Source organism: Neovison vison, chromosome 9, assembly GCF_020171115.1.
Source record: "Neovison vison isolate M4711 chromosome 9, ASM_NN_V1, whole genome shotgun sequence".
NCBI lineage: Eukaryota > Metazoa > Chordata > Mammalia > Carnivora > Mustelidae > Neogale > Neogale vison.
In genome coordinates, this window is record NC_058099.1 from 41,725,545 (window position 1) to 41,747,514 (window position 21,970).

At 36.8% G+C, this 21,970-nt stretch overlaps 1 protein-coding gene across 2 annotated transcripts in view; it reads left to right on the forward strand.

Moving 5' to 3' along the window:
* LINGO2 (leucine rich repeat and Ig domain containing 2) overlaps window positions 1-21,970 on the forward strand; it is a 1,191,160-nt gene that overhangs the window by 652,614 nt on the left and 516,576 nt on the right. For both annotated transcript variants that reach the window (XM_044265545.1, XM_044265546.1), the window contains exon 4: window positions 18,167-18,252. The gene's annotated coding sequence lies outside the window, so the exon portion shown is untranslated. The remainder of the gene's footprint in view (window positions 1-18,166; window positions 18,253-21,970) is intronic.

Consider the following 21,970-nt stretch of genomic DNA (forward strand, 5'->3'; position numbering starts at 1 on the left):
TTACAATATGACTTAATTAGTAAGTAATCAATTTTAGTTCATCAAGGGAGTATCTCCTTGTTGAAGTATTTAGTAAGTTTGCCAAGTTACATACATCAATTTAGAGTACTTGAAAACCAAATTTCTTGGAAACCAAGGAGTATGATAAAAACAGGAGCTAATGTCATGGATCACATTATTTGCCCCCCTAGCCCAATATTTGTGAGAAGTGTAATCAAAAGATGACTTAAGGCCAAATAAGTAACATAATATGTGCTTAGAATTGTTCTAACTTTGTGTTCATAGTCCATTTCTCAAACTAAAATTTTTTAAAAATATTCTTCAATTTATTTATGCTGTAGTCTATGCAAATGGGCTAGTTATAGCAAATTTAACTCAGGGATTCTCTGTCTTCACATGGAACTTGATGACCAGATCTTTGAAAGGGATAATTCTTTTTTTTTTTTTTTAAGATTTTATTTATTTATTTGACAGACAGAGATCCCAAGTAGCAGAGAGGCAGGCAGAGAGTGAGAAGAGGAAGCAGGCACCCCACTGAGCAGAGAGTATGATGTGGGACTCGAAGTCAGGACCCTGAGATCATGACTTGAGCTGAAGGCAGAGGCTTAACCCACTGAGCTACCCAGGCACCCCAAAAAGGATAGTCCTTTACCAAAGCCTCTACCCAGAATTCCTAGATATCACTACACATATTTCAATTCTCTTCTTGATGTCCTAGAACCACTCCCAAATATTTGTCAAATTTTAAAAAGCACAATGCTAAGAATCTATACTAATACTTCAGTACCTATAATTCCCATCCTTCTGTCTCATGTAGCTTTTCACTACTCAAAATCATCCCCTTGGGAATGGTGGAAGAGAGTTATATACTAGTGAAATGGCTGTCTTTTGGATTGGTAAGAGAGAAAATGTACATATATGGGAAAAAGATGTCTAAAAGGCCATACTTAAGAGCATGAGTTTCAGAGCATGTATTTAGGTATACTTTGGAACTTTTTAAGCAGGAGTAACAGTTTTTTTTTTCTTGTTGTTTTGTTTTATCCTCTATATGCTGTGGATCATATAAACAGCTGAGAAACTTCATCAAATAGCTAACCTGTATTGACAGAAAGCATCTTAGTAAATTAAGCTGAAAAAATATTCTATAATTCCCCTCTTTAATTAAGGAGTTTGGGTTAATGGCTGCAGCAGTAGTATTTAACATTTATGCCAAATTGCCAATATATTAGGGTCAAGTCTGAATGTACCTAACTGCCTTCCCAGACCTGCATAGTCACAGTACAGGAAAGACTAAGATTTATGCCATTGCTTATATTAGTCTTTCTTGTGGGCTTCTTATGGATATTTGTGTACACTTTACTCAGTCTTCCACTGGGAAGTTTGATATTTCCCACACATTTTATGTGAGTTGAGAAGGAGCAGAGGATGTTTCATGAGAGGATTGAGTATATTGAATCAGCTCTCATACTTTGACTTTCAAATATTTTTAGACAGATTTCCTTAAAAGTTTCAGTATGAGAATTATTATGCATATGACCCAAACCAAATTTAGTGGTTTCCAAAAAAGTATCAGATTGATAAACCATAAGAGACTCTTAATCTCAGGAAACAAACTGAGGGTTGCTGGAATGTCAGGGGAGGGATAGGATGGCTGGGTTATGGACATTGGGGAGGTCATGTGCTCCGGTGAGTGCTGTGAATTGTGTGACACTGATGACTCACAGACCTGTACCCCTGAAGCAAATAATATAGTATATGTTAATAAAATAAAAAATTAAAATAAAATAAAATTTGGATCATAAAAAAAATCAGATTGACACATGCTGAATCATGTTACTTGTATTCTAGAAATACCTGATGGGTAAACATGGGAAACATGAACTTATTTTATAATGCATTCCCTCAGTTTCTATGGGGGAGATGCATTTCCACAGAGTATTTATGATGGATTCCAATGTTGACTGCACTCTTAGGAGATAGCCTATAAGAGGAAAAGTATAGAAGATGAAACAAAGCTAGTTGTTTGCACCAAAGGGACCAGTGGCTGTCTCCAAAATATTATCTGTTGGATTAGTGAGCAATTTTAACTTTGGGCTTTTTTCCAGCCAAAGCAGAACTCTACTTTTTATTTCTATAGTTTATTGTATATATTGTTTATGTTTTTACCCTATACCTTCCTGTTTAATGACTTGATGCCATCTTCCTGGAACTGCCATTGCCTTCAGTGGTTTCTCCATTAGTCTCAACTGAGTCAGTGCCCTTAATAGGAGAATTTTAAAACCTTACAAAAGGGATTCTACATTTCTGTTCCAGCTCCTCAGGGAATGAGTATAGATTCTGTCTCCTGCCCACAGGTTATATTTTATATCATTCTTTTTATTTTTTTTAATTCTATTCAGTGTTTGTTCCTTAGAAATTGGGATTGTATTTCCCGAGTTAAAGGAGAATCAGTTCAAGATGTTTTTATGACATTAAAAGAGTATTTGGTTGGAGACTGGTTATCACCAGTACACTGCTAAATGTAAAAGGAGAAAATCGTTCATGTGCATGGAGGAATACACTTTGAAAACAGAAATGTAAACAACGGGAAGCAGTACACACACACACACACACACCCATACACATGCATACATGAGCAGACACACATGTCTATATGTATATGTATTTTCCTTTGGCGGGGGCAGGGGAGACAGGAAGGGAGTCAGAGGAAATTTCCAGGGATAATTTCTTGATCGCAACAAATGTATCTTTTCTCCAAGTGACACAAAGCAACTCCAGTTTTTGTAAGACTCAATTACTCTGTAAATATTTACTGAACACTGGTTACTTTGCATCCGCCATTTGGGACACACTAATTGCCAGACACTCTGGTTCCATTAATGGGTCTACATTTACTTCCCTTGAGTGTAAGGAATTGGTGCACAGAATCTTTTACTTGTCACCACTGTTGCCTGTTTTCTTCAAGAAAATGATTGGACACAACAACAACAAGCACTTCTCTCAAGCAGGTTGCTGGGAAAGGTTAGCAGCAGGACCCAACATTTCAGTTCTGCGGGATTCCTACTCAGACATCAGAAAGACATCCTTAGCCCTCCTCAACCCTATTAAATTGCTATCTTTCCAGACAAACTGGAAGTGATTCTGAAGCTTCATGCCTTTATTCCTAACACAAAAGTTAGTCATTAGGAGCTGTGTCCCTTGGTCCCATAATGAAAGCCATGAAGCCTGTGCCATACCAGTTGGTCAGGGTGCCAAGAACAGTAATTAGGCAGTAGCAGAACTTTCAGAATTGCTACCTCCAAAGGTAGTTGAGAGCAAGTTTATTTATTTTTTCAAACATATGTATCTCTGAATATATATGTCAGACCTCAAAAGTAGATACCAAGTCCCCTCTTGTTCTCAAGTCTCCTAGCATTTTACTTAAAATGCTGCACAGACCCCATGGGAGTAGCACAACGTCCTGGCTGCTTGTTATACAGTTTTGGCTAAGCAGGGTAGAATGCTGTGTTTACAAGGGGCTGCTGAAATCCTGTGTTGAGGTTAGGATTCTCATCCAGTGATTACATGTTCCAGGGTTGTTGCATGCAGCCACTGTGTAGTTTCCAGAAAAACAGAGAGCTCTTTAAATACTTGATCACTCTGGCAAGAATTCAAATCCTCCTTTTCCCAGGGAGAAAATCCTACAATATCAAATTCCTACATCATCAGCTGCCCTGAGTATTTCCTTCGTGAGTATTTTCCATCTTATTAGATCATGGCGATCTTTTCTTCCTGTGAATTCCGTTATCATCTATTGTTATCAACATCTGACACTCATAATTTTACACTTGTCTGTTTATACTTGTATTTTACATTAAAATAGAGACTGGTGTCTGCCCAAATAGAGTGTAAGTTCTTCAAGGGAAAGAGCTGCAATTCTGTTCCTTCATAGCCATATTGCCGAGCACTGTGCTCTTCTCATAGAATGCTCGAAAGTAAGTTGCTGGGTAAACCAGTTGATAGAGAAGTGAATAGGAAGACTGTGGGATCTAGTGAAATGTTGTCTCGGATTTTACTGAAGATATAAAGCCATTTAAATCTGGGCTAAATTATAATCAGAGACAGGACTCCTGACTAAGTTTTGAAACATTGAAATCTTGGGACGCTGAAGTGGCTCAGTCGTTAAGCAGCTGCCTTCAGCTCAGGTCATGATCCCAGGGTCCTGGGATGGAGCCTGCATGGGCTCCTTGCTCAGCGGGAAGTCTGTTTCTCCCTCTCCCACTCCCTCTGCTTGTTTTCCCTCTCTTGCTGTGCTTCTGTCAAATAAATAAAATCTTAAAAAAAAGAAAAGAAAAGAAACATTGAAATCTCTTACCAGGTTAAATATAGTTTACATCTTAGAGATCTAGGCAAAACTTTCATATGCCAATTGTATTAGGATTCTGTAGAGAAACAGAACCAATAGCAAATTAAATATATATGTTATATATGTTATTATAGGTAATATATAACATTATCTATAATATTACATATATATGAAAATTTATTCTAAGGAATTAGTTCACATATTTCAAGACTATGGAGCCTTGAAGTACCAAGATCTGCTTTCTGCAGGCTGGACCCCAAGGAAAGCCAGTGGTATAATTTGGTCAGGTCTTAAAGGCCTAAGGACCAGGAACACTTAGGGCAGGAAAAGACCAATGATGTTTTATCTCAAGCGACTAGGCAGGAAGGGTTGAATTCTTCCTTCCTCCAATTTTTTGTTCTGATCAGGCCCTCAACAGATTGGATGATATCCACCCATACTGGGGAGTGTGAACTGCTTTACTAGTTCTACCAGTTCAAATGCTAATTTCAAAAGAAATGCCCTCACAAAGACACCCAGAAATAATATTTTGCCACATATCTGGGCACCTCCTGACCTAATCACCATCACAATAGGGAAGCAACTGAAAAGCACAGATGTTGGTGACTTGTCCACAGTTAGTCAGCTGGTGGAAGGGAAAGTCATGACCCAGGTCCATCCTCTGATTGATATTTTTTCCATCCCTCATGGAGAGGTCAATATTTTGGAGATCGAACAAATAATGCAGACAACTGACTCAAGGCCTGCCTGTGGGTTGCCGGCTAGAGACCATGTTCTCTCAGATACCACTCTGTAACAACACTAAGCTTAGTGTTGAATTTTTGATCCATTAATATTCTCGTGGTTAGTTCTCTCTCTGTCCAATTTTGAGAAGTGGAGATTTTATTTAAGTTTAGACCTCATTATTCTTCACAAACCAGAGAAATTTACTGTTATTTTCAGGGTGTTCCATTCTGCTAGAAGCCTCAGAAATGTCATAGGATGTTCAATATATCTTAAAAGGAGACATTGACAAATTGAAGTGCATCCAAAAGAAGGTGACTAGAATAGTGAGACGTCTGGGAATGTGTCATGTGAGGAATATGTCTGTCATTTTGTGTTCAAGTGTGGTAATGTTGAGTCTGAAAGATGCTCCCCATCCCTGCAGGGCAATGATAACTTCCTTCAATTATTTGAAGATCTGCCATGTGAAACTAGGATGCTATATTTTCTGAAGAGTTCAAAAGGGTAAAACTTGAGCCAGCGTGTGACAGGTACAAGAAGGCTGACTTCAACTGTATATACACATATAAATTAGTTGGAGTTGTTGCTCTAGGCTCCTTTGTGGATGCCAATGGAGCTGCACCGTGGGTCCTTTGTGAGCAAAAGCCTGTATCTCCACACAGATTGGGAGACAGTGTTGGTGGTCTGTCACTTATGACTTGAAGATTGTGTGATTATTTGTCACTGAGCTATCCCCAAATTGATCACAGCCAAACTTAACTGGCAATTCTCACTCACCTCACTCAGGTGAAGAGCATTTTAGAAAAGGTCATGCTATTCAAAGCTAGTGTTGATGCTGGAACCCCTCGTTAATTGCTCTTGCTGTAGGTAGAGCACAGCTTGAGGTCATTCCCTTCCTCTCCACCTAACTTACCAGAATCTAGAGCTTTTCCCTACAGCGATGAAATAGTATAGCTCTTTAGGAGGCTGTCTGCATTGATCTGTAGGAGGGAAGTACAAAATATTTAAAATAAATCCTTGTACCCCCAATCTTTTTAAGTTAACAGAAGATATTCAGGATGGCTTATATTGAACAAGTGTAATTTAATGAACTACACCTTTGAAAGTGGTACAAGATGAATCAAACCATAAAATGTGTCAAAGGTTTTAAAATAAATAAAGTAAGCATGTTTCAGTGTATTTGAAATAATGTTCACAGCAAGGCAACAGACATAAAATGAATATTCTTCCACTTCTCACCTTGATTAGAATAGAAAGTACACATTTAACAGTTATTTTGAGTCTTGAATGTGACTCAAACTACCAATCTAGTTATAGTTTGTCTTTTATCTTTTTTTTTTAAATGTCACTAAGGCAGCAGTCAAGGCTTATATTTAGGTTTAATACATATTTCATTAAACATGCAAGTTCCATGATGGAACTCATTTTATTAGACCCTGTACTCAATACAAAACATCAGTTGCAGAGGGTCATATCACATCTTTCTAGCTGTTACACCAATATCTTGCTGAGTGCAGGCTGCAGTGTCTCAGGTTTTTTATTTATACTGGTACTCATTTAGTTTAATCCAAGAGCCATTTCCAAAATGCCTGCAGTACACACACACACACACACACACACACACACACAAACCCACTTAATCAACAGATAGTCCGTTGCTTTGGAGATGGGAATAGCAGCGAGATTCTCCATGGTAGTGGAGATCGAGGCACACAATGATCATCAATTTAATGAGAAACAGTCTTAATTCTAAGAAAAGTGATTTTATACTAAATGAATTTACCTGTTCTACACTTGTATAACTAAAATGATATGGGGATGCTCTGCAGCTCTTAGGTTTTAAAATACAAAGCCAATATCTAAAGCTGGTTAATTCTTCTTCCCTCATGTGTCTGCAGTTATGGAGCTACCACCAGATGACAGAACTGTCTTAGGATAGAGCAGCACCAGTGAGGTCAGAATCTTAAAGTACTATGTCTACACAACTTGTGTAACCAATAGGAAGCCTGTACTCTCAGTGCACCACTTCACTACCTTTCCAGAAAAAAAAAAAAAGCGGGGGTAAGGAAGGGGTCCCCCTTCTTCCTCCATTCCACAGTTAGCCTGCACCATGTATTGAGCCAGAAAAAGCAACTGTGAAGATGAACCAAAGAATGCCTCTGGTTCACTAAGAGCTTATAAATGAATGAGCAAAATAGTTGGAACATGAGTAGGTAGATTAAAGACAGGGGAAGTCTTTGAGCCCAGGCTAAGGAATTAGAAATATGGTTCCCTTCATCTCCCTCTACCCCCTTATTTTATAGGGAATGGGTCGCCTTAGAAACATTATGAAGAAGGATTGACAGATTCTAGCTTTGATTTGGAGAATTTAATCCAGTGAAATCAGTGAAGGACTTCCAGGAAAAGGAGGCAAGACCATTGCTGGCAGATGATTCAGTTCAGAGTCTGTTATAGTAGTAGAGCTAAGAAAAGGTAGGAGTCATAGGTATGGGGAGGGAGCAACACCCTTTCTTTTTCACGAAAGCCCATCTATACTCTTTGTATCATTGATTATAGAAGAGTCAAGGTCTGAAATAAGTGGATACCAAAAATGTGTGTGTGTGTGTGTGTATACACACACATACATACACACATATATACATACATACATACATATACATACAGTTAAGATAATGTAAGAAAATTGATTAGAAAGCATGGAAGCATTTCAGGAAGAGTTTGAATAAGAAAGAGGCTGAAGTCTAAGAAGCTGGTTAGGAAGTGATCAGGAAGATGATAACATTGGGGAATTAAATTTGTTGGATTCTTTAGTCTAACAATCCTTTCCCCCTCAGGATTGAACCATCCGCCCTCCCTCCACTCCACATTTCTATACACAACTTATTTTTCTCTTATCTCCTATCTAAGATTTATCTAAACTGTTGTCATTTTTATCCCCACACTTGGGTCTTCCACCAGGAACTTCCCCATCTGTTTTTGAAGAGAATAAACTTCGCTGAATAATTGTTTTGGAAACATTCTATAAGTTTCTTTATATTGTGGACCCACTTAAATGTTTCTTGACAACATAGTATTTAAAGATAGCATTTGAAAATACAGGCTAAGGAAATGCTAAGTTGGCTTTCAGGAGTATGAAGAAAATACAAACTGCACAGTTCTTGTTAAACTTCTCTTAGAATGGAGCCATATTAACCTAATGGGAAGAGACTATACCTTTCCTATGGTGTGAATTTTTTTTTGATTTTTTACTGAGTCTGAGTGAAACCATTATTAAACAACAACGATAATATCAGCTCTTTGGAAATTTTAGTGAACCCTATTTGAAATCATTTTAGAACAAACATAATCTACCAAACTAGATAAGAGTAATTTAGTATGGGCTTTGAGATGCTATTTTGACCGTGCCCCTATTAAGTTTTCCTCAAAATGTATTAAGAATCTTAATTCAAAAAAAATCCCCTTATATGCATATGCATATGTGTTTTTATGTATGTATAAAATGATTCCAATAGTTGAGATATGCTTCAGTAATGGTACTCAAAATGGGAGAAATGATGAATGTATGTACAACCAATGGTGACTGTCTTATTAATGGGATTTGGAGAAATGTTCGTGGAATATATTGCTATTTGGAAATTTGGCTAAAAATGTCAGAGGTAAGCATATCTTTGTTTCATGGGTCCACCATTCTTACAAATTTCCTAAGAAATTTTTATTTATTTATTTGAGAGAGACAGAGAGCATGCTAGCATGAATCCAGGGGAAGGGCAGAAGGGGATGGAGAAGCAGGCTCCTCAGGGAGCAGGGAGCCTTCCTTGGGGCTCAGTCCCACGACCCTGAGATCATGACCTGTGCCAAAGGCAGATGCTTAACCAACTTAGCCACCCAAACACCTCTGGGTCCACCATTCTTAAAACTTATTTCTTTCAATATCTAGTTATGCTTCTCCTGTTTTTTCAACAGTGGTAAAAATTTTGCTTTCAGAAAGATATTCATCAGTAATAAATCCAAGTAACATTTAGCAATGAAATAATCGTTTGCTAAATTTTGGAAGCTAGGACTGGACATTCTGTAGAATTTATAGTGATTTTTCATGGAAAACAATTCTTCTTTTGACATAAATATTTTCCTTGAATAAACTATATAGAATAGAATTTCAGTCCTCTGTTTTCTTCTATAATATTTTTGGCTATCTCAAGTATCTTCTATCAAGGAAGGTATATACTTGATTCTTCAAAAAATATTGATTCTCCCTTAGTTATAAAAGTAAGATCTAGTATACCTGAATTTGAATTTCAGTTTTATCACCTTTAAGCCATATGACCTCAAACCAAATCCTCCACCTAAAAGCTCAGCATGTTAATGGCTTATTTAATTTTAGTGAGATTTAAATTAATTAACACCAGCAAAGTATTAATAGAGTATCTGGCTGTTAGTAAATGCCTAAAAATTATGACTTTTTATTAACATTTTATAAATTTATAAATTAAGTGAGATAATGTCACATATGTATGAAATTATATAAACACATAGATGTAGCACAGCACATTGTAATACAATGAGTGGTAACTAAAATTTGTAAGGTAAAAGATATGGGAAATATAGAAAAATGTGCAGAAGAATGGAAAATTACCTAAAATCTTATTAGCCAGTAACAAAAAGCCAATGTTTAACTTATTTTATCATGTATTATTAAAGTCAAGGGAGTCTGTACTAGGTGACATCAAGATACACATTTATTTTCAAAGCAAGGAAAATCTTTATTTGGAATTACTGATAAATTACAAACAAGAACAGAAGTATGTACAATTTTCTAACTGCTTATTTAGTATTATTGATCTCATAATAATGGCACTTTTTTGAAAAAGGAGACGACTGTATGCTGAAAAAAGTTATTAGTTATAGTTCTAATAACATTTTTGTAAATGGAAAACACACATACACACATGAACCATGAATTAGTCAAATACTATTTTAAAATTGCCTGGAACTGCCACCTATTATCTGAATTCTTAGTACTCAAAGTGCAGGCACTGGATCAGCACTATCAGCATAACAAGCTGTGATAAATACAGACACTTGAGTCTTGCCCTAAACTCGTTCAATCAAAAGTCTGCAGTTTAACGTAGTGATCTGAAGGGGAACTTACACCCGAATGTTTATAGCAGCAATGTCCACAATAGCTAAACTATGGAAAGAACCTAGATGTCCATCAACAGATGAATGGATAAAGAAGATGTGGTATATATACAATGGAATACTATGCAGCCATCAAAAGAAATGAAATCTTGCCATTTGCGATGACGTGGATGGAACTAGAGAGTATTAAGCTTAGCAAAATAAGTCAATCAGAGAAAGACAATTATCATATGACCTCCCTGATATGAGGGAGTGGAGATGCAATGTGTGGGGTTTGAGGAGTAGGAAAAGAATAAATGGAACAAGATGGGATCAGGAGGGAGACAAACCATAAGAGACTCTTAATGTCACAAAACAAACTGAGGAGGGCGGCGGGGAGGAGGGGAGAGTGGGTGGTGGGATTATGGACATTGGGGAGGGTATGTGCTATGGTGAGTGCTGTGAAGTGTGTAAACCTGGCAATTCACAGACCTGTACCCCCGGGGCTAATAATACATTATATGTTTATTTAAAAAATGCAATTCGATTAATGTGCATATAAATATCACTCATATATCTTTCAGTTGGAGAAGCAATGTTTTAAACCAAATCAAACCAAAGATGGAAAAAATAAATAAAATTTAGTGGGGTTGGGGTGCCTGGGTGGCTCAGTTGTTTAAAGCCTTTGCCTTCAGCTCAGGTCATGATCCCAGGGTCCTGGAATCGAGCCCGCATCGGGCTCTCTGCTCAGCAGGAAGCTGCTTCCTACCTCTCTCTCTCTCTCTCTCTGCCTGCCTCTCTGCCTACTTGTGATCTCTGTCTGTCAAATAAATAAAAATCTTAAAAAAAAAATTAATGGGGTTGCACATATTCTAGTGGAATGACTCAGGAAAAAAATAAAAAGTGTTGCTAGTTAAAACTAATCAAATTTTTATACGTCACTGTTGTGTGTTAGTAAAACCAAAGCATATGTCCTATAATAATACTGATGCCTCAATGGTACAAGCTTGCATCACTATTTTTGACAAAGACTGGTTTCTTTTTTAGCATGTTGTTGGTCAGAGCTACAGATGGGACACAAGTGATTGAAGGAATTTTAAATATTTCACCCTGGCCTGTGCATACTCACAAAATTCCTGCTCAAATCCAAAATTAATAGTACACGTGTATCAGCTTTTGTGTAGTGGATCCACCCTGGGAGTATTACAGTGAGGACTCCTTTAGAAAATGATGTAAAGTAATGCATATAATTATAGTCTTTACTTCTTGTTAAGGAAAAACATAAATAAATAAATCTGTTTTTTTTTTTTTTTAGTGGGAGTTTTTTTAATATCTCAAAAGAGAAGGCACACATGTGGGAATATGAAAAAATGATTCTTTTATGATTTTCTATGTACTAGTTCTTTAAAGGCAAGATTCCTTTGTCTTCCTTTCAGGATTGAATAAAAACAAGAATAATTAGTTAGAATATATTTTAACATGTATCCATTCATCCATATATTCATTAAGCAGGAATTTTTAAGTAGAGGCTGTAATCCTGTCCATATGGATACCACATTCTGGTAAGGAAAGGGGATTATAGCAAACAAATTTAAAATACGATTATAGGTTGTGATAGGAGGGGAATATGTTGGGATTTCAGGAAAAAACCTCTTTGAGAAAGTGAGTTGAACTGAGACCCTAAGGTATAAAAAGGATCCAACTGCAGAGCATTCCAGGCTTGATTTCCTGAAAAACAAAGTCTTTTGGTGTTTGAGACCAGGATTTATTATGAGAAGAGCATGTAGAAACCCAATAAAAATGAGAGAAAAACTGTATAGTATCTGAAAGGTAGACTGTAGCCTGTTCATTCAGAGTTTGTAGGCCATGATAAGATAATAGGATTTTATTCCAAGTATAATACAAAGCTACTTAGAATTTTTTTTCCAATTTATTTATTTTCAGAAAAACAGTATTCATTATTTTTTTCACCATACCCAGTGCTCCATGCGAGCTGTGCCCTCTATAATACCCACCACCTGGTACCCCAACCTCCCACCCCCCCGCCACTTCAAACCCCTCAGATTGTTTTTCAGAGTCCATAGTCTCTCATGGTTCATCTCCCCTTCCAATTTACCCAAAAGCACATACCCTCCCCAACGTCCATAACCCTACCCCCCTTCTCCCAACCCCCCTCCCCCCAGCAACCCACAGTTTGTTTCGTGAAATTAAGAGTCACTTATGGTTTGTCTCCCTCCCTATCCCATCTTGTTTCATGGATTCTTCTCCTACCCACTTAAGCCCCCATGTTGCATCACCACTCCCTCATATCAGGGAGATCATATGATAGTTGTCTTTCTCCACTTGACTTACTTCGCTAAGCATGATACACTCTAGTTCCATCCATGTTGTCGCAAATGGCAAGATTTTGTTTCTTTTGATGGCTGCATAGTATTCCATTGTGTATATATACCACATCTTCTTGATCCATTCATCTGTTGATGGACATCTGGGTTCTTTCCATAGTTTGGCTATTGTGGACATTGCTGCTATAAACATTCGGGTGCACGTGCCCCTTTGGATCACTACGTTTGTATCTTTAGGGTAAATTCCCAGTAGTGCAATTGCTGGGTCATAAGGCAGTTCTATTTTCAACATTTTGAGGAACCTCCATGCTGTTTTCCAGAGTGGTTGCACCAGCTTGCATTCCCACCAACAGTGTAGGAGGGTTCCCCTTTCTCCGCATCCTCGCCAGCATCTGTCATTTCCTGACTTGTTGATTTTAGCCATTCTGACTGGTGTGAGGTGATATCTCATTGTGGTTTTGATTTGTATTTCCCTGATGCCGAGTGATATGGAGCACTTTTTCATGTGTCTGTTGGCCATCTGGATGTCTTCTTGGCAGAAACGTCTGTTCATGTCCTCTGCCCATTTCTTGATTGGATTATTTGTTCTTTGGGTGTTGAGTTTGTTAAGTTCTTTATAGATTTTGGACACTAGTCCTTTATCTGATATGTCGTTTGCAAATATCTTCTCCCATTCTGTCAGTTGTCTTTTGGTTTTGTTAACTGTTTCCTTTGCTGTGCAAAAGCTTTTGATTTTGATGAAATCCCAAAAGTTCATTTTTGCCCTTGCTTCCCTTGCCTTTGGCGATGTTCCTAGGAAGATGTTGCTGTGGCTAAGGTCGAAGAGGTTGCTGCCTGTGTTCTCCTCAAGGATTTTGATGGATTCCTTTCTCACATTGAGGTCCTTAATCCATTTTGAATCTATTTTTGTGTGTGGTGTAAGGAAATGGTCCAATTTCATTTTTCTGCACGTGGCTGTCCAATTTTCCCAACACCATTTATTGAAGAGGCTGTCTTTTTTCCATTGGACATTCTTTCCTGCTTTGTCAAAGATTAGTTGACCATAGAGTTGAGGGTCTATTTCTGGGCTCTCTATTCTGTTCCATTGGTCTATGTGTCTGTTTTTGTGCCAGTACCATGCTGTCTTGATGATGACAGCTTTGTAATAAAGCTTGAAGTCCGGAATTGTGATGCCACCAACTTTGGCTTTGTTTTTCAATATCCCTTTGGCTATTCGAGGTCTTTTCTGGTTCCATATAAATTTTAAAATTATTTGTTCCATTTCTTTGAAAAAGATGGATGGTACTTTGATAGGAATTGCATTAAATGTGTAGCTTGCTTTAGGTAGCATAGACATTTTCACAATATTTATTCTTCCAATCCAGGAGCATGGAACATTTTTCCATTTCTTTGTGTCTTCCTCAATTTCTTTCATGAGTACTTTATAGTTTTCTGAGTATAGATTCTTAGCCTCTTTGGTTAGGTTTATTCCTAGGTATCTTATGGTTTGGGGTGCAATTGTAAATGGGATTGACTCCTTAATTTCTCTTTCTTCTGTCTTGTTGTTGGTGTAGAGAAATGCAACTGATTTCTGTGCATTGATCTTATATCCTGACACTTTACTGAATTCCTGTATAAGTTCTAGCAGTTTTGGAGTGGAGTCTTTTGGGTTTTCCACATAGAGTATCATATCATCTGCGAAGAGTGATAAATTTGACTTCTTCTTTGCCGATTTGGATACCTTTAATTTCCTTTTGTTGTCTGTTTGTTGAGGCTAGGACTTCTAGTACTATGTTGAATAGCAGTGGTGATAATGGACATCCCTGCCGTGTTCCTGACCTTAGTGGAAAAGCTTTCAGTTTTTCTCCATTGAGAATGATATTTGCAGTGGGTTTTTCATAGATGGCTTTGATGATATTGAGGTATGTGCCCTCTATCCCTACACTTTGAAGGGTTTTGATCAGGAAGGGATGCTGTACTTTGTCAAATGCTTTTTCAGCATCTATTGAGAGTATCATATGGTTCTTGTTCTTTCTTTTATTGATGTGTTGTATCACATTGACTGATTTGCAGATTTTGAACCAACCTTGCAGCCCTGGGTCACCTTACAGGCAATACAATGGCACTAAAATCATATCTCTCAATAGTTACCCTGAATGTTAATGGGCTAAATGTCCCAATCAAAAGACACAGGGTATCAGAATGGATAAAAAAACAAAACCCATCTATATGTTGCCTCCAAGAAACTCATTTTGAACCTGAAGACACGTCCAGACTTAAAGTGAGGGGGTGGAAAAGAATTTACCATGCTAATGGACATCAGAAAAAAGCAGGAGTGGCAATCCTTATATCAGATCAATTAGATTTTAAGCCAAAGACTATAATAAGAGATGAGGAAGGACACTATATCATACTCAAAGGGTCTGTCCAACAAGAAGATCTAACAATTTTAAATATCTATGCCCCCAACGTGGGCGCAGCAAACTATATAAACCAATTAATAACAAAATCAAAGAAACACATCAACAATAATACAATAATAGTAGGGGACTTTAACACTCCCCTCACTGAAATGGACAGATCATCCAAGCAAAAGATCAACAGGGAAATAAAGGCCTTAAATGATACACTGGATGAGATGGACATCACAGATATATTCAGAACATTTCATCCCAAAGCAACAGAATACACATTCTTCTCTAGTGCACATGGAACATTCTCCAGAATAGATCACATCCTCGGTCCTAAATCAGGACTCAACCAGTATCAAAAGATTGGGATCATTCCCTGCATATTTTCAGACCACAATGCTCTGAAGCTAGAACTCAACCACAAGAGGAAGTTTGGAAAGAACACAAATACATGGAGACTAAACAGCATCCTTCTAAAGAATGAAGGGGTCAACCGGGAAATTAAAGAAGAATTGAAAAAAATCATGGAAACAAATGATAATGAAAATACAACGGTTCAAAATCTGTGGGACACAACAAAGGCAGTCCTGAGAGGAAAATATATAGCGGTACAAGCTTTTCTCAAGAAACAAGAAAGGTCTCAGGTACACAACCTAACCCTACACCTAAAGGAGCTGGAGAAAGAACAAGAAAGAAACCCTAAGCCCAGCAGGAGAAGAGAAATCATAAAGATCAGAGCAGAAATCAATGAAATAGAAACCAAAAAAACAATAGAACAAATCAACCAAACTAGGAGCTGGTTCTTTGAAAGAATTAATAAAATTGATAAACCCTTGGCCAGACTTATCAAAAGAAAAGAGAAAGGACCCAAATAAATAAAATCATGAATGAAAGAGGAGAGATCACAACTAACACCAAAGAAATACAAACTATTATAAGAACATACTATGAGCAACTCTACACCAACAAATTTGACAATCTGGAAGAAATGGATGCATTCCTAGAAACATATAAACTACCAAAATTGAACCAGGAAGAAATAGAAAGCCTGAACAGACCCATAACCAGTAAGGAAATTGAAACAGTCATTAAAAATCTCCAAACAAACAAAAGCCCAGGGCCAGATGGCTTCCCAGGGGAATTCTACCAAACATTTAAAGAAGAACTAATTCCTATTCTCCTGAAACTGTTCCAAAAAATAGAAATGGAAGGAAAACTCCCAAACTCATTTTATGAGGCCAGCATCACCTTGATCCCCAAACCAGACAAGGATCCCATCAAAAAAGAGAGCTATAGACCAATATCCTTGATGAACACAGATGCAAAAATTCTCACCAAAATACTAGCCAATTGGATTCAACAGTACATTAAAAGGATTATTCACCACGACCAAGTGGGATTTATCCCAGGGCTGCTACTTTGAATTTTAAGCAGGGTAGTAAAATTATGATTTGTGCTATATAGTCTACCCTGGCTGGAGTATGAGCATTGGATTTTAGATGAGGTCATGAGCAGAATCAGTGAGAATAGGTAGAAGGCTTTGCACAATTCTAGGTGATCAATTATGGTGGCTTCATCTGGTGAGAGGAGTGAGCTGTATGGATTCTAGCTATATTTAATGTACATAGTTACCATGGAAAAGGAAGTTAATTAAAAAAGATCTTCCCATCTCTGACTTGAGTACAAAGCATATGTGTTAATTTCCTACGAAGTAGAGACTACCTGGGAAGGCATGGGAGGAAATTTAAGAATTCAGTATCAGAGTAAGTTTAAAACAATCTGAGGGGTTTGAAGTGGTGGGGGGGTGGGAGGTTGGGGTACCAGGTGGTGGGTATTATAGAGGGCACGGCTTGCATGGAGCACTGGGTGTGGTGAAAAAATAATGAATAATGTTTTTCTGAAAATAAATAAATTGGAAAAAAAAAGGTAGTAGATACCTTGGAGATTAAGACAGTGGGCTCTGGGGAAGGTTCAAATCCTACACTACGTGGTTAATAGCAGTGGATCTTGAGTCATTTACTTGAGCTGTGCCTCTCTTTTCTCAACTTTAAAAAGAGGGAGGTTAATAATACCTACCTTACGGTGTTGTTGTAAATATTAGATAATTCCTGTAAAATGGTAAAAACAGTCACAAGCAACAAAATAATAATTATCATCATTATGAGGGCTTACACAAGGAGTAATGTCAAGTAGAAAAGCTGGCATACACGTTTGAGGTTTGAAGGAACATGACTGACATTCCAGTTCTTTTAAGAAAGCGTTACTATCAAATTCACATGTTGTACTCCTTGAATTTATACAATGTTATATGTCAGGTATATTTCAATTAAGGAAGGTGGAAAAAAAAGAAAGCTTTTCACCTCATTATACTTACTTGGAGTTAATAAAAACTGTCCTATGCTAGCTTTTACTTTGTTGTTGTTTTTGTTTGTTTGTTCTGTTTTTTGTTTTGCTTTTTGTTGGTGTTTTTTTTTTGTTTTTTTGTTCAACTTACCTTTCTCCTTTAACCTTTTCTCTTTCTGTGGGTTGTGCAGGAAAGCTGACACAGAGCTGGAAAGTAGTAGAGAAAGAGTCATCAAGACAATGGAAAATTCAGATTCTAATTCAAAGAGAACTTTTCATTTCCCTTTTTCAACTTTACAACTATTCCAAAAGTAGATTTTTAGCTTTTAATTGATTGTATTGAAATTTTCTGCATAAATAGACCATAACTATTTTTGATAACAGATTATCAGATTCATCCAATGATTAACTACTGAAACCACAAGGGATAATCTGGGATTTGCATGTTGAATTCATTGTCAAATTAACCTTTGAAATGGCAGGTTGATTGATTGACACAGCAAAAATACTTTCTCTTTCAGGTCTACATTATGACAAATTATAACAAAATACCATTTTTACTTCTGGAGTGGAAGGTTGATTTCTTTAGCTATATAAATGTATTTGAACATGAGTTTGACCTATTTATCTATTTAATAAAAAAAGAAAGGAATTTAATGAATGCCTGAATGGTAGATATTTTGTCATGTTCTGAGAATTCTAATAAACACGACAGTGTACTTTTTTCAAGATGCAAAACCCCAAATACGTGAAGTGGCTTAGTCCCTTTTGTTTCTTTAAAAGCTTTTTAAAGTAGGTGCTATGTAAATTTGAATTATTGTTGTGGTCATTAATATATGGAGATCCTTCTAGAAGCAAGTATCCTTTTTTTAAACATCTTTTCTTCATTTATTTTTTGGTAGCCTCAAAACGGAGTCATGTAAAGAGGCTCAGAGACGAACACAAAAAGTGGCCACCATCAGCATGAGGAGCCCAGCAAGTCAGCCTGGTGAGTGGGAAAAGTGATGCGTGGTTATCTTTTTCTGTGTGTCATTAAATCTGCTGAGATTGCTTTTTATGCAAAAAGTCCTCATAGTTTACAAACAAAAATGAAAGTGTCTAAAAGGAGAACGTCTATGACATTGATTCTCATTACCTCAAAGATCCTAGGGAAATGGGTTTTGGCAGGAATAGTCACAGCATTTTGTTATATAAACAGACATAGTGTTACAGTTCCTATGTGACCTTGTGAAAGTTGCTTAATTCTTTGAGTCTTAGCTTTCTTTTTTGAAAATGGAGATGATGGGGGCACCTGGGTGGCTCAGTTGGTTGAGGATCAGACTCTTGGTTTCCACTTAGGTCATGCTTTCAGGGATCTGAGGATCAAGCCCTGTGTTGGGGTTCAGCTCTAGGCATGGAGCCTCCTTAAGATTCTTTCTTGTCTTCTACCTCTCCCCCCACCTCCTTGCACAAGTACAAGCTCTCGCTCTCTCTCTTTCTCTCTCTCTCTCTCTCTCTCAAAAAAAAAAAAAAGCAGGGGGGAGAGGCAAGAAAATGAAGATTATGGTAGTTATCTTGTTATGTTTTCCTAAGAACTAAGTAAGAAACTGTGTATAACCAATCAGTGTCTTTAGCATAGGGAAAGAGGTTAAAGTTATAAGACTAATATTTACTGAATATTTCCACATGCCAAGTACTAAATGCTGACTACTGCATTGTTTTATTGACTACTCAAAATGCTAAAGGATAGAAGGTATTATTGTTCTCATTTAACAGATGAAGAAACTGTACTATTGAAAAATTATGTGACTTGTCCTTAAATCACAAATTACTCTGATAGGTGAGTGTAGTCCTGTCTGATGCCAAAGTTTCTGTACTTGTCTCCTTTCAGAAAGTCAACAGTCATTTATTGGGTAGCTAACAAATGCCAAGCTTCTCTTAGCTGAGATGCCATGCTATTTCCCGAATGATTATTGCTTAGAATATAATAACTGTATATTCATAAGATGCATTATAATTTACAAATAATTTATGAGTAAGTAATTTTGTTTATTATTGATATACCCTATATGGAAGACAAAGTGGGGATCGTTATGTGTATTTTACAGATGGAAAAATTGAGATCCCAAGAAGTTAATTGGCTCACTGGGCATCTTACAAGCTCAGTGATCTTCAGACTCCATGGGTTAAGGGTCATGTTTTTGGTGTGTGTTTTTTTTTAAGTTTTTATCTAAATTCCAGTTAGTTAACCTAGAATGTATATTTGTTTCAGGGGTACAATATAGTGATTCAACATTTGCGTACAATACTGTACGCAATGCCCATTATAGCAAGTGCACTCCTTAATCTGCAACACCAATTCAACCCATCCCCCTACCTACCTTCCCTCTAGTAACCGTCAGCTTGTTCTCTATAATTAAGAGTATGTTTCTTGGTTTGCCTTTCTCTTTCTTTTTTCCTTTGTTTATTTGTTTTGTTTCTTAAATTTTACATGTGAGTAAAATCATACGGTATTTGTCTTTCTCTGACTGACTTATTTCACTTACTATAACACTCTCTAGCTCCATGTATGTCATTGGAAATGGGAGGATTTCATTCTTGTTTTATGGCTGAGTAATATCATATATACTGTATCTTTATCCATTCTTCATGGTATTCTTGATGTCTGTGTGAACTATTTATATAATTTGACTATTGTAGATAATGCTGCTATAAACTTTGGGATGCATGTATCCCCTCAACCATTTGAATCCATTGCAGACTGAATGTTTTTGCAAACATTAATTACCAGAGAAATAAAATGATTAAAAGGCAGACACAGAATACATAGGTCCACTTATTTATTAGTTGTCATTATTCTGCAGACTTAAAATTATAAAATGGCTATGAAATGTTTTAGTGCTTTCTCTCTGTAGTCCAATTCCATACTCCTTCTGGTGTAGACCAGCTAACATTTGCAGATTAACACTACCCTGTAGACCAGACAGTAAGCCTTACAGCATGAGTAGAGCTACTATGAGGCAAACATCATGTTCAGTCCCAGACCTTTGTTCTTCAAATCTAGGTCTTTTCATGTTACTCCATAAGACCTCAACATACAGCAAGAAACCTGTGTTGTGGTCTAAGGTATGAGAAAGTCAAATTCCCAACTGTTCAAATGAAATAGATGCAAGAAAACTGACAATGACAAAATAACTTTAAAGAGTTATAGGAAACAGTCAATATGAAAAAAAAAGTGGAAAACAATTGGAAAGTTTATAGGAATGATTTCTTTTAAATTTACTTATCAGAAACAAGTCTAAAAATTTTGATATGTGATATATTGTTAAAAGACTTTCTCAAATATGAGGCTTTTTCCTCTTTTCCTTTTTATTTATTTTTGGAAAAGAAAAGTTAGGTTGTATTTAGAAGACTGGGCCTTATCAGTTCCCAAGCAGCATATAGACCTTGTATAATTCTAAGAGATAAAAGTGGAACTTGGCCAGCTATGAAATGAAAATGAACTCATCTCACCACTATATTGAAGGGGCCTGAAAATAAATGTTACTTGTTCATTTCAAAAACTACTAAAGAAAATTGCAGCACTTTTGGTACACAGTAAGATGCATATTGCATCAGCAATGAAAATTTACTTTGTAAGATGGTTTTGTGGCTTTCTCAGTTTTACTGAAATGGATCCAAATATTTACATGTGCTATTTTATTAATAAGTATTTTGCCATCTGTGTCAAAGTGGTATTGCACAGATGTTCAGGAATAACTTTGGTTGTGAGTAAATATTAGAGGAAGATTGAATTTTTCTCCAAATGATGCTGATGGAATTTTTTTTTTGTCATAGTTTAAGATATCAGAAATAGTTGTTGTTTTAACGTTCTACCAACTTAACTGTGCTTGATGAAGCTTAAAATGGCTATAAGGGCATGGAGAAGGGTGGAAATTTATGACAACATTCAAAACTGGGACTTTCAGCCAATCTATTATTATCTTCTGGGGATATTCCACATCACTAAATAAAAATTCACAATCTGAAGTAGAGCAAACCCATGGCTTTAAATAATATAGACAGATTCTGAGCCCTTCACTTACTTTCAGCTCCCTGACTCAGAGATTCAAGAATTGTGTCACTGAGAAAGTTAAGTAATCATACCTGCACACTCCTCTTTAGTCATTACCTAAATCCATTTAAGAATTATGCCTCCTGCTCCCTCTGAAAAGGGCAGAGAAGAAAGAAGGACTTAGAGAAGTGTATTGCATCCAAGCAGAAAGTTAGGTATTCCCAATAGACATTATATGTGTGGTAATAATATGACCAGAGACAGTAGTACTACATGTGTGTGTGTTTCTTTAATACTTATTATATCAGGATCAGAAGAACAATAGTTGGGAGAGAAGAGTGTCCATGAACATTTTAGCAGAAGTGATTTATGTGAATTCTTGCTACTTACTAGAATTTAGGCCTGAGGTTGTTCACATGCTACTTTTCAACAGTGAGGCACAGATGCTTTCTGCTAAAAACCAGGTTGTCAGTAGGATCAAGAGCTAAGAGTCATTCTTATGACATATTTGTTGAGAACACTACCCTTCAATAGATTTTTATCACACTTTCTAATCAGTAACAAGCAGTAACAGCAATAACAAAGCCAAACATGGTTTAGATAATGTTTCCTTGACAAAGGACATGAAAGCCTCAGAGGTAAAGCCAATGTAGAACAATGAATTAATACAGAA